Raw genomic sequence first — 14710 nt, 5'->3', positions numbered from 1 at the left:
GGTGGACAATGGACTGTTTATTACAAGTTTTACGATAACATTTTCTTATTGGTTGGCTTAACAACTTTGGGGACTTTTATTGGATTTTGAATGGTTAGGTTATTAAGTACTAGTGGCTTCGCCCCTAGCCTCTAGGGGCTTTGCCCCATAAGGTTATTTTTAAAAAAATATAAAAAAAAATAAAAAATATAAAAAAAAATTCTGGTGCTGCGCCCATAATTTATGAGCATCACCAGAATTTTTTTTTGGGGGGGGGGGGATTTTCATTTTTGGGGGGGTTGGGGTTGTCCCACCTCCCAAGAAAATAGCTTAAAACAACAACAGGACCAATAGGTATATACCCTGAAGAGTAGAATCTGATCAGTTCAGTTGTTACCAAGATCTTAAGGGACAGATGGATTGACGGACAGACAGACAGGCAAACATCGTTCAACTTTGTATTATAGTAGTGGTTAAACCAACCAATCAAAATACAGTAAAAGTCCCCAAAGTTGTTAAGCCAACGAATAAGAAAATTTATGTTTTGAGATTTCTAATATAAATTTTACTTTAAGATAAACATTTTCGGAAAAAATTGTTCTAGCTTCAAAAATAAGATAATTACATCCATTTAACTTTTAATTGACCTTAAAAAATAAAGTTGTTAAATGAAAGGGTGAAGTAAGCGAAAAATGACTTTGTCTCACTTAAAGTCGGAAATTTTTAATTTAACAGGGAACATGCACAATTTTTTGCCATCTAACTCTAATGGGAGCCGAGATGATATGTGGGGGGGGGGGGGGGAGCGTTGAACGATTAAGGTCCGGAAATGGGCCTGATTGTTAAGTGTTAGCAACCTTTATTTTTAGGTCCTTTTTTTCTTAAAAACTTCAAACTAATAAAAATATAAAAAAAAGACTAACTAATATGTACCATTTCTACCATGTCGATTTAAATATATGATATGTATCATTCCAGTTTTGTCTCTATTGAAAGTAGAATGATACATTACTATTATGTCGATATAAATAAGGAAATCAATGTTTATGAATACGCTGATATGTAAACATGAATGTATGATTTCAGTTTCGCCTCTATTGAAAGTGGAATCTTATATTTCAAAAATCGTATCGGCGTTGAAGATATCTTCACCAAGAGAGGGGAAAGTGGAAGGGTAGATTACAGTTTTAGAGGGTCCAAACCATAATCATAGATTATAGTTCTGCTTCTATAAAAATGGATTCAACTCCCTAACTGTAAAAGTTGAATTTTCAATAATTATATGACAATTGCCGGGAATGTTGGAATCTTGGCCTAACTGCGTGTTATAACTAGAGATGTTAAAAATGGTTTATGCTGCTATATAAAGTGCGCGACATAAAGCTATTCGAGCTTGTCCTATTAAATATAGTAGTAAGGTTTTTGTTTGTTTGTAACTCAAGATTTTGAAAGCTACCGAACCGATTGAGTTCTTTATTTTAGAAAATCTTCACATTGGTTTTACTTTTTAGAATGGTTTTATGATATTTTGTTTCCTCCCTACCCCTTCAAATACAAAGCTCCTAAATGTTAGGGATGCAGCCGCTAGTATATTAAGTGTCAAGTAATTAATAGAGAAACATAAAACACAAATACTTACACTTTACTGCATATCATTGTTTTTTCGTTTATCTATCCCTACTCCACTTAGATTTGTTATGTAAATAAACCACACGCACGCATTTAACAAGGACAACATCTACACCTTATTCTAGAAAAAAATAAAGTAGCGCAGATATAATTTAATCTATCTCTATATTTATTAACATGAACAATGTATCTATGAGTAGTATAGCTTTTCTTTTGATTAAAGTACATTAGATCCCAACTTCATCCCCCCTGACCTTCAAAGGGCCTCATTTTAACCCCTCTCCCAAAAAAATAAGCTTGGACGTCCTTGTATTATGTCCTGAAATAATCAGGGATCTTAAAGGAAAAGACACTGGCCAATAAATTGATGTACATCCCAAATGGTAATACACAAAATTACCCCATCTGTAGATTATCATTAGTGGTTGAAACGTTTTGATAATTTAATAAATCAACCAATCAAAATTCATTTAAAGTCCCCAAAGTTGTTAAGCCAACGAATAAGAAAACGTTATTATAAAAAATTGGAGACTAGTGTATTAAACAGCTCATTGTCCCCTCTCTCTCTGTAAAATAGTGCAGAACAAGGATGAAAACATCCATAAAAGCGAAGCACTGAAACGTTAGGACAAACGAACATTAGTGTCTGAACTGAATAATCGGAATATAAAAGTATCGAAAGAGTCGAAGCAAAATTTAAGTAAATTTGTTGGAAAACTGCTTGATACAGGATAATGTTTATGAACATACTTACATTTTTAGGACTTGATTATAGAGTTGATTCGCTTATACTATTGTTCTTTGTTCTCCCAGGAATCAATATACAAAAAATCAGATCAAACGGATAATTAGATCACATAAAAATTTTTGTTAAAAAGTAGAAAAATCAACATGTTTAAAATGGACGTACGGACATTCTGGTAATGATTATAGAGTTGCCATGGTTTCTAAATCGTACCTAACTACTACAGGAATCATCATGCAAAATTTGAAATCGATAGGACAACTCTAACATGCCTAAATTGACGATTAAAAGCTATCTATCTCGGACGGACGGACCGACCCTAATTATAGAATAGCTTCGCTTTTTAAAATAAACAGCTAACAACTTTATATTAATCGAGTAAAATTATGATCATAATTAGCGCAGCAAAAAGAGACCCATTTTAATTATATTAATAACCGAGCCTGCTTGCTGCCAGGGAGGTGTAGGGTTCGAGTCTGGTCATACTGCGTTATAGAGACGTTAAAAATAATACCTTTTGCTGCTATGTCGGAAACATGATACGAATAGTGAAGGTATGGGGAATGCCTTGGCCCATTTACAGGCGCAACTACCATGCATAGCTGCGACTTTTAGACAATGGTGGTACAATTGGATATAGTTGTAATGGGTTGCTGTTTGTTAGGCATTATTACTTAAAACGTTTTATATATGTATTTTTTTTAGCATCACATAGAGAGGGAGGGACCATTGGACTGTAAATTACACTAGTACCTAAAGTTTTATAACCACGTTATCGTAGTTGGTGTGTTAAAAACCTTTATTGATTTTTGGTTTTGATTGCTTTGTCCAAAATTTTTTATCAATGATTTTATTCTTCAGAAGGAAAAAGTGTCAGGGATCTTAAGGGACAAGACAAACACAATTAATTGATAAACCAAATAACCATTTCTGTAGATTAAAATTATCAGTTGAAACATTTCAAAGAATTAACCAATCCATATTTAATAATAGTACCCAAAGTTTGTAATCTAACAAGCAAAGGTGATTTTAAAACTTTGTTTACTTGTGTAATTAACAGTCCTATTGCCCCTCATTCCCCGAACTGTGTTTATTTATCATCATTAGAGGCGTTGCGTTTATCAATATTCTGTCAATTGTCTTATCCCTTATGATTTCTGGATTAATGTTATAAGTTTTTAAAATTAATCTAGCATCCCTGAAAAATAGATTGTCGATAATATGTCAGCCCAGAGTATCATTTTAAAAGCTATATAGTCAACAACATAATACATTGAAATTGAAAAGAGAAACAGTTTTAATAGGGATATTAATAATTTGAACTTTTTGACATTTCTATTTTGTAGCAAAGCTAATCTCTTTGAACTTAGTAATAATGTCTAACTTTTTATCTTTGTGACGTAACAAAAATCAATCTCTTTTTTTATGGGTTTCTTTTCCCACCTTTCCTCTCGTCCTTCGATTTTTAAATTTTGTTACGCCACAAAGATAAAAAGTTAGTCACCATTACTAGGTTCTATCTCTTTGTACATCAGTCCGTCCATAACTCTATTCAGGCAATGCATGACAGCAAACACAAGACACAAATATTGGTTACTTATATTTATTTTATATATATTTTTTCTTTTTTTATCAGCTGCCCATCCTTTCTATAATTATAAAGTTTTGTGCGTCGTTTCTTATGGATGTTGCCATTCTTGTTATTATTGTTGCGCAGTCTAAATTTTCAAACTGGGTATCCCCCCTCCCCTTTTAAAAAGTTTGCACACCCTTACTTGAAACCTTCCAGTAAACAAATTTACGGCATGATAACAGTAGCTTTGCTTTGGACAAGAATGACAAACATGCACTTTTATAGAGTAAAAACGCATTGAATGTTCAACATTTTTTGTACAAATTCTGTCAAAATAATAGAACATCTAGGATCGTATTTTACTGTTAGGAATCATTATGAAAAGTTTAAAATCAATAGGACAATTATAACATTTTTAAATTAATGAAACCAGCTATCCGTATACAATGTACATACGGACAGACTGACCTGGATTACAGAAAAAAAACAATTGTTGCTAATGCAAAGCTATGCTACTATTTAGGGATCATAAAGGATAAGTCAATGGCCAATAAATTGACATACCCAATGATGGACACATAATTACCCCTTCTGTAGATATCAATTGAAGGTTGAAATGTTTGGACACTCAACTTTCTGAGCCAACCAATCAAATTCAACTCTCCAAAGTTATAAAGTCAACGAATAAGAAAACGTAATAATAAGACTTTGGGGACTTAAGTAGTAAACAGCCCAATGTCCTCTCCCTACCTGGCTACAGCCACTGTTTTTGGGTATAGTCTCTTTCGTGGCAACGCCACTTAAGGGGCGTTTTGTCGTTTTTCACAGTAGCTTTTTATATGTTATTTTAGGTTATGTTAGGTTCGGTTAGGTGATTGCCAAGCAGGGTTAGAACCCCCCGCAGGGACTAGAGATAGGAGAAAATCTACTGTGAAAATACGACAAAACGCCCCTTAAGAGGCGTTGCAACGAAAGGGACTATACCCCTGTTTTTTTTAATTTGTTTTAGATTCTACTTTTAATATTTGGTTGTTCTGTCACCTTTCACTAGTCGTCGGAAGGGAAAAGCAGTTTTTTGAAAGGGGCTATCTGAGATTATTACAGATTCTGATATATACATATATAGACTAATGAAAAATGCAAACAACAAAATTAAAAGCGTTCCTTCTTGGGAGAAAATCCGGGAATAGTTATTTCTCGTATCGTACTATAAACGGCTTTCCGCGGATATAGAATGTACAATTATAAGATTAAAACTAGTTTTTTTAGCCCCGTGGTGCCGAAGGCACCGGCTAAAAAAACTAGTTTTAATCTTATGATTGTACATTTCTATATTCGTAGAAAACTGGATATAATACGATGCTAGACATAGTTTTTTCGTATGGATGAGAACCGGTTCCTATCCACCGGATTCGAATCAATACGAGAAAAGATTTTAGCTATTTTTAACCTAATATTCACATTGGCAAGCCTGCAAAATATATACAGACATTTTAGACATATCCTTGCCTAGCACCTAAAAGTGGTAGAAAAATTTTACAAATACCATTGGGTAGTTCATAACCACTAGTTTTCATATAAGTATATACCGTTTTTGTACTATTATTAGTTTTTGAGCTATCCTCTGAAGTATACACAAGTTTTTAAAAAAGCATTTTTTTTCTTGAATTTGTTTGATACTTGTTACACAAACCTTTTTAAAATCATATTGCTTATTATTTTATTATTTACTAGCTGTTACGCCCCTAGAGGCCTCTAGTGGCACTTGTTTTTTATTTAAAATATCTAATTACAGAAATAATTGGTTTATGTTTCGTTCAAGTCTCTTTTTCGGGAGGGGTAATTTTTTTCTAGGCGCGATTTCTCCTGAGAGGGTGGTGGTACCCTCCCCCAAAATAGTTATAAACCTTCCCGGGACTTATGAGAAGCTACCCTGTTAAGGAGAACCCGATCGGTTCAGCGGTAAGCGAGATCCTTCAGTACAAACACACAGACATCCTGTTACTTTAGTATAAGGATATTTGTATATTTTGAGTACATTCAATTTTAGCTTAGAAATAGTCTTTGAAATGTGTAAAGTTTGTAGTAAGAACTAAGGATGGAGGGATTTTTGGTGGCGGCGGAAAACTGCAGCGGATGGCGAGAGCGGCGGTCCCGCCGCCATTTTTTTTTGAAAGATACCAAAACTTGGGGTAATTAGTGACACAACCAAAAAGATTTTACCCAATTATCTCTAAAACTGAGGGAGTAGCACCCAAAATAAAATTGCTGGTATGTCGTGTGACGAGTCCCCACATTCCCCCCCCCCCCTTTACTTTGACTCTTATACATTTATATTATGATTATTCAGTTCTGACACTATACAAGTGTTAATGTCCGTTTGTCCTACCTTTCAGTGCTTTGCTTCTATGGATGTTGTCCTCCTTGTTGTAAAGATATCTTAATGGCTATAACAACAAGCCCAAAAATATCCAGGGCAAAATTTTATACTGAATTTCATTGCCTATAAGTGTATAAACTAGGGTTGGGCCGGATACTTTTTTGGCCGGATACCAGATACCGGATATCCGGCTGATTTCAAACGCCGGATATCCGGCAAATATCCGGTTATCCGGCCAAATTACCGGATATCCGGCCGGATAACCGGCCAAATTACCAGATACTAAGGTAGCAAAAATTTTTTTTTTCATAAATCTTATATAAATTTACATAAAGTTAAACTTGTTCAGAAAAAATGTTCTTCTAGCTTCAATAATAAGAAAATTATAGCCATATAAAATTTTAAAAAGCAGAGATTTTTGGTGTAAAGTATAAAAAATTATAGAACCGGATATCCGGCCGGATAGTTTCAATATCCGGTATCCGGCCGGATATTGAAAATGGCCGGATATCCGGCCACACCGGATATCCGGCCCAACCCTAGTATAAACTTCCCCCCCCCCTCCCTCCTTGGTTCTTACTACAAACTGTACACATTTCAAAGACTATTTGTGTAACAAGTATCAAACTTAAAATTCAAGAAAAAAAAGGCATTTTTTAAACTTGTGTATACTTCAGAGGATAGCTCAAAAACTAACTATAGTGCAAAAACGTTATGCACCAATTTGAAAACTAGAGGTTTTGAGCTTTCCAATGGTATGCATAGCATTTTTCTACCACTTCTAGGTGCTGAGCAATGACATGTCTAAAATATCTGTATATTTTTTGCAGGCTTGCTAATATGAATTTTAGGTTAAAAATAGCTAAAATCTTTTTCCCGGATTTTCTCCCAAGATGGAACGCTTTTGATTTTGTTGTTTGCATTTTTCATTAGTCTATATATGTATATATAAGAATCTGTAATAATCTCAGATAGCCCCTTTCAAAAAACTGCTTTTCCCTTCCGGCGACCAGTGCTTTGGAGCTTTGCTACTGTATGTTGCCAACCATGTTTTCTCGTCACAAGTAAAACTTATATATAATTAGGGTCTGTATGTCCGTACGTAATGATTAAATTCTATTGTTACTGTAGACATGTTAAAATGTTCTGTTCATTTTAAACTTTATTCTGGGAAAGCGAAGCAACACTATAAACGACCACACATCCTCTTAAACCATTTTATTTTGTATTAATTAGTACAAATATTAATGTTTGAATTAATGCTTTGGAGCTTCGTGTTTGTGTATGTTGTCATCCTTGTTTCCTTATTTCATTAGGGATACAGGGATAGAGAAACAAGAAATAAAACTAACAAATTTACAAAAATTAGAAAAGAAATGTATAACATTTAAACTTTTATGACAGACAGGGAAGGGCATTGGGCTTTAAATTATGCTGGTACCCAAAGTTTTCTTCCGTTGGCTCAAACACTTGAATTTGGATTTTTTTTCTAAACTAGTACATTTAAAATTTTTCAACCAATTAACTTATTCTTCGGTAGTTTATCTTGTTTATCATCATTGGGGATTTGAATAAATGTAATGTCATTGATCTATTCCTTGAATTCCTGTTAAAACTTTCTGAGATACATACAAGGGTAGGAGGGGATTATAACTGTTTATTACACTAGTCGCCAAAGTTTTATAATAACATTTTCTCATTCATTGGCACAACAACTTTAGGGACTTTTATTAAATTTTAATTGTTTGGTTTATCAAATGTCTGTGTCCAAATGTTTTAACCACTAATTATAATCTACAGAAGGGGTAATTTTGTTTATCAACATTTGGGACTTATGTACATAAATTTTTTGGCCATTGTCTTATCCCTGAAAAAATACCTTAAACTTCGTGAAATCAAAGAATATAGTCTTTCTGCAATAACAATATACTAGCAGCTATCCCACTAGATAACAGCGGGAGTTGGAGTGGGGGAGGGAGGGGGAGTTATTTTTTTCTATTGGATATTTCTTTTGGGAGAGTGTTGGTACCCTCCCCAAAATTAGGTATAAACACTCTAAGAATCTACCCGGTAACAGACAGATTTTAAGATACACAGTCAGAGATACTTTTACTTTAATTTAAGAACTAGGAACTTGCCCATAGAAGACTTGCAAATTTAACCAAATTTTTTTCCAGAGATTTTGACTATGAAAAGTGGTGTTTTTATTGTAAAAAAGTTATCAGTTACTGGCAACCTAAGTTCTGACAAAGATGAGGTTATTTTTTTGTGTATAGGCAACACAATTTAATATTGTAATTTATTTTATAACCAATGAAAATCTTTCAAAATTTTTATTGAAGATAAAATGTAATTTTGAAATGCCTAGAACTTTTTTGTTTGGGGTACTGGGTCTACTTGTTGCAGTCTTTCTGCATTTAAAGCTTTGTATTACTTGCAGGGTTCCTTTTAACCAATTTATTGTCTATTGTCTTATCCTTAACAAAATTTAGTTCATACTGAAAACAAGAATAAAATACAATAAAGATAGAAACTAGGATAAATAGTCAGATGGAAAGACAAACTGACAGACAAATAGACAGACATATGTACAAACAGACAGACAGACCAACATACAGAAATAAAGACAGACAGACACACATGTACAATTAAAGTTAGCAGTACAGATTATACTTAGGCCTTTAAAAAAAGATTTTGGTAAGCTTATTTTTAATATTACTTTGTGTTTGGAGCAAAAAAAATTGGTGGTAGCCAGGATTGATGGATCAAAAAAAGTTATATTTAAGGTTGCATATTTGTGCAATTTTAATATTAATTTTGTAAGTCTAACATTCAAAATGAGAGAGAAAAAATATAGAAACTATATAAATCTTGATCTTATCTACATTAACAAAAAAAATATTGGTGTTGGTTAGTTTTCTTTTTTCTAATATTATTATTATTTAGTTTAATAAATTGTTTAGTTAATGTTTAAATTAAATATTCATAGATATCTAATTAATAGTATTTAATTTTTCCTTATTTTTTGCATCAAAGGGGTAGTTGCTCAAATTGCATTTAAACTTGAATTTTGTGAACTGCATATTTTTTATGTTCAATAGTTCATTTATAGGACATGTATTTGAAATAATTTCAATTTTCTACCAGGTAGTTTTAAATATATCAAGATTTGAAACTCACATTTTTTGGATATATTCAACATAAATGACTGTCCTGCTCTCACAAAACAGTATTTGGGTGGTGCCTCATTGATTGTTATTCATTTTAATACAAAATTATTCATGTTTGATGGTATTTTTATAACTTATGCTTGCCATCAAGCTTTTTAAATGCACTTCATGCAACTATCCCTTTAGATATTATTTGATGATATGTAATCATGTCTAATTAGTTTTTCTATTGCCAAAAAATAATTTACCACAAAATTTTAGAATCACTTCAATGTCAGGTTGTTGATAATTTTTTTAGTCTGTTGTTGAAGTGGTTTTGAAAATCATAAAACTACATTAAAATTCATTTTTAAATTATTGATGAACTATTTTTGATGCAGTTAACACACAAACAAAGAAATGAGAAACCAAGAAAGAGAAAATTTTGACAATTTTCAATAGAATAACTTAATTAAAAGATTGTCCCATAAAAAAATCTTTTATGATAGTTACTTCTGTTGACCCATTTGCACAACTAGAACAACAAGAATCTTTTGAAGAGTACCATCACTTAATTTTATAGTTATTATATATATTGTGTAACTAATATTATATTTTGTAGAATTTATTGCAATCATTATTTTTATAAAGAGTATGACTGTTTGTCACTAAAAGTCAGTTTAGAGTATGACCGTTTATCATTAAAATTCAGATTAGAGTATGACTGTTTGTCATCAAATGTCAGATTAGAGTATGACTGTTTGTCATCAAATGTCAGTTTAGAGTATGACTGTTTGTCATCAAATGTCAGATTAGAGTATGACTGTTTGTCATCAAGTGTCAGATTAGAGTATGACTGTTTGTCACTAAAAGTCAGTTAGGAGTATGACCATTTGTCATCAAATGTCAGATTAGAGTATGACAGTTTGTCATCAAATGTCAGATTAGAGTATGACTGTTTGTTATCAAATGTCAGATTAGAGTATGACTGTTTGTCACTAAAAGTCAGTTAGGAGTATGACCATTTGTCATCAAATGTCAGATTAGAGTATGACAGTTTGTCATCAAATGTCAGATTAGAGTAAGACTGTTTGTCACTAAAAGTCAGATAGGAGTATGACCATTTGTCATCAAATGTCAGATTAGAGTATGACTGTTTTGTCATCAAATGTCAGATTAGAGTATGACTGTTTGTCATCAAATGTCAGATTAGAGTATGACTGTTTGTCATCAAATATCAGAGTAGAGTATGACTGTTTGTCATCAAATGTCAGATTACAGTATGACTGTTTGTCATCAAATGTCAGATTACAGTATGACTATTTGTCATCAAATGTCAGATTAGAGTATGACTTTTTGTCAATAAAAGTCAGATTAGAGTATGACTATTTGTCATCAAATGTCAGATAAGAGTATGACTGTTTGTCATCAAATGTCAGATTAGAGTATGACTTTTTGTCAATAAAAGTCAGATTAGAGTATGACTATTTGTCATCAAATGTCAGATAAGAGTATGACTGTTTGTCATCAAATGTCAGATTAGAGTATGACTGTTTGCCATCAAATGTCAGATTAGAGTATGACTGTTTGTCATCAAATGTCAGATAAGAGTGTGACTGTTTGTCTGCAAATGTCAGATTAGAGTATGACTGTTTGTCTGCAAATGTCAGATTAGAGTATGACTGTTTGTCATCATATGTCAGATTAGAGTATGACTGTTTGTCACTAAAAGTCAGTTAGGAGTATGACCATTTGTCATAAAATGCCAGATTAGAATATGATTGTTTGTCATCAAAAGTCAGGTTAGAGTATGACTGTTTGTCATCAATTGACAGATTAGAGTATGACTGTTTGTCATCAAAAGTCAGGTTAGAGTATGACTGTTTGTCATCAATTGTCAGATTAGAGTATGACTGTTTGTCATCAAATGTCAGATAAAGGATTAACTGGGCAAATTTTGAGGGTCAATTTAATCACAGATTACGATCTTAATCACCTGAACTTTGCTCACATTGAGTCAGATTCGTCAGATTATAATCTGAAATCCCCCCTGACAGATTAAAAATTTGGCGGCAAATCCTGAGTAATCTGAGTTTTAGTACCTTTTTGCGCAAAAACACAGGTTTCGTCAGATTACAATCTGACGAAATGTAATCAAATGTCAGAGTTGATTGATGAGGGGCGGGCAGATTAAAACCTGAGGAAAACCTGTCAAAACTCAGATTAGACAAGGTTTTGTCACTACTTGTCAGATTTAAAAACTACTAGGGTATATCAGGCAATAATGTGATATTTTTACTGAGTTAATTAGTCCTTGTTTTACTCGATATCTTTTTAAAAAGTTTGTTTTTATTTTATTTTAGATTTAATAAACTTAGCAAATTGCGTTTGATTCAAATTGTTAAATTTTTAAAAAATGTTTATGATATGATTATTTACAGGAAGTGCAATAACATTTATTACCAAAGCAGTATCAAAGCCCTTTCATACTTATAATATATTTATAACATAAATTTCCCTCCCACAATAACTACAATCGGCCTTTTATTTTTTCTAATAAACCTTTTCACTTCAAAAGGTGTATTAGTGGTCTAATTGCCCAATATAACCTAAAGTAATAAATAGATTAACGAAAACTCCACTTACCACTTGGATTTAATTTTATCCCAAAATAAGGAGGGGGAAGGGGGAAGGGGTGTTTCTGATCAAAGAGTGACTTCGAGGGAAACTTTCAGTTTTATTTCTACTTCCACTTCCAGTTAACTGTGTGCTTGCTCTTTATTTTTTTAATGTTTGACTTAAATATAATACAAAGACTTTTCATATTTCTTTGTCAGAAAATAACACGAAAAGTAAATCAAGGTTACCCATATTAAACTTACTACAACTAAAGAAATACATAGATTGTTCAATGGCAACAAATAAACTTATGACAAACTTATGTTTGCCAATCGCCAATAAAATTACTATTTGCCCCCTGAACACTATTTTAGTTAAAATATAGAATGTATGTAGAAAGTTTCCAGTTAACCGCTACTCGCTAGTTAAAATACTAAGCTAAACATGAGAAAAGAAAAATGAAATGTTTATCAAAGTTCGAATTATTCCAAAAATTTTAGAGTAGATTCACCTTCAAATTTAAAAGCGTAACGTATTATGATGAATAAATGTATGTATATGTATGTGTTCAAGTTAAATTAATGTTAAATAAGGGAGTGGGGACAAAACACCTAATTTAAAAATACCTAATTTAAAAATGCCTAATTTTATAAATGTCTAATGTGACAAAACACCTAATTTATAAATACCTAATTTAAAAATGTCTAATTTAAAAATACCTAATTTTAAAAATGCCTAATGTGACAAAACACCTAACTTTAAAAATGCCTAATTTTATAAACACCTAACTATAAATACCTAAGTTTAAAAATACCTAATTTTAAAATACCTAATCTAAAAAAACCTAATTTTAAGTATATCTTAAAACTGTTGTTAAATATATTAAACCGGCGGCTACGCCCCCTAAGGGCCTCTAGGGGCGATTGCAGTGCAGAGGGGAATTTGGGGGGGAGGGGGGGGGGGGATTGAGGGTTCATGATTTGTTTTGGTTTCTTCCCTAACCTAAGTAGCCGTAGCATCCCTTTTTTTTCTTGGGGGGTGATAGTTAATCATCCCCCATTTTTGTTCTAGTTTGATAAAGAAAGATTGAAGAAATATTAAAAAACGGAGGGGGGGGGGGATTTTTTCAAAGGGTGATTTCTCATTTGATTGATTGATTAGCCATAGTCTCTTAGGGTTTGGACCTAAGTAGTCATGGAGTAGGCTGAGACACTTTTGTATAGCCACTAGGGCTATCAAGCTCCACGTTCAAGCACATGTGCCTTGACCCACTATCTCATGAGAGCTACTCATTATTACCTCACCCTCGCTGAGTATGGCAGGTGTCCCAAATTAAGTCACCCTAATGAATGACGCTCTCCGCAGAGGAGCTTGGGTTAAGGGTAGTACTGATATTATGTACTTGACTATTAAGTATCCAAACTTACTTAATAATCCCCTTCTTACACAACCAGGGGAAGTTGCGTGATTTCTCATTGGAAGGTGTTGGTAACCTCCCCAAAACCTTCCCATGACATACGGGAAGCTTCATTGTAAAAATGCAGGGGCATCCAAGCTTTTTTTTTGGGGGGGGGAATAAAATTTTTATAAGGGGGGAGGTAATTAGTTTTTGGGGGGGGGGTAAAATGGCGCGCGAAGCGTGCCGCAAATTTTTTTTACCCCCCCCCCTAAAAATTTTTACCCCTGGGGTAAAATTAGCTTGGGGGGGAGGGGTAATTACCCTCCCTGAAATCTGTTGGCAGGGGTAAATTTTGTTTACCCCCCCCAAAATTTACCCCTGGGGTAAAATTTCTGGGGGGGGTAATTTAAGTTTTATTAAATATTTAGTATTAAAAATGCGCGTGTAAATTTTAAATTGGGGTAAATTTTAAATGGGGGGGGGGGGGGTAAAATGAAAAAAAATTTGGGGGTGCCTACGACACCCCCAAATTCGTTGGGGGGGGGGGTAATCCCCACTTTACCCCCCCCCCCCCTTGGATGTCTATGTAAAAATGAACCTTATTGGTTCATCGACTAGCAAGATCCTTTAGCAATAACAATCAGCCAATTGGATTAATGTTATCAAAATTTTAGGTATTTTAGTGAAAATATTTGATAATTTAGAATTAGGTATTTCTAAATTAGGCGTTTAGATAATTTAAAATTAGGTATTTTTAAATTAGGCATTTTTAAAATTAGACATTTTTAAAATTAGGTATTTTTAGTTAGGCATTTTTAGTTAGGCGTTTTTAAATTAGGCATTTATAAATTAGGTGTTTTTAAATTAGGTGTTTTTAACGTAGGTGTTTTTAATATTATGTATTTTTAAACTTAGGTGTTTTTAGTTAGGCATTTTTAGTTAGGCATTTTTAAATTAGGTGTTTTGTCCCCACTCCTTAAATAAGATCATGCAATCATTATGCAGTTTTAAAACTTCCCAGTAGTCTTTAATTACAATGAAATGCTTGCTTTTAATAGCGAAACAAATCACTTCTTATTGTGTAAATTTTAAAATCGCTTGATATATTATAAAAATGAGTTATGTTTTCTCTTTTTAAAAAAACATTCTTACTTATTGTTTAGTGAGAAATCAAATGAAGCTTTATAAAAAGCTGAAGCTGTGTTTTGCCCTTTACTGAAATAAACTTGCTTCGCCC

General features: G+C 32.9%; 1 protein-coding gene across 2 annotated transcripts in view; it reads right to left on the bottom strand.

Moving 5' to 3' along the window:
* The window catches only part of LOC145311697 (uncharacterized), a 53156-nt gene that overhangs the window by 26055 nt on the left and 12391 nt on the right, over positions 1-14710 (bottom strand). The gene's annotated exons all lie outside the window — the stretch shown is intronic.

This window comes from Acartia tonsa, chromosome 2 (assembly GCF_053477335.1).
Source record: "Acartia tonsa isolate MP-2025a chromosome 2, ASM5347733v1, whole genome shotgun sequence".
NCBI lineage: Eukaryota > Metazoa > Arthropoda > Copepoda > Calanoida > Acartiidae > Acartia > Acartia tonsa.
This window is presented reverse-complemented; position numbering and strand designations above follow the sequence as displayed.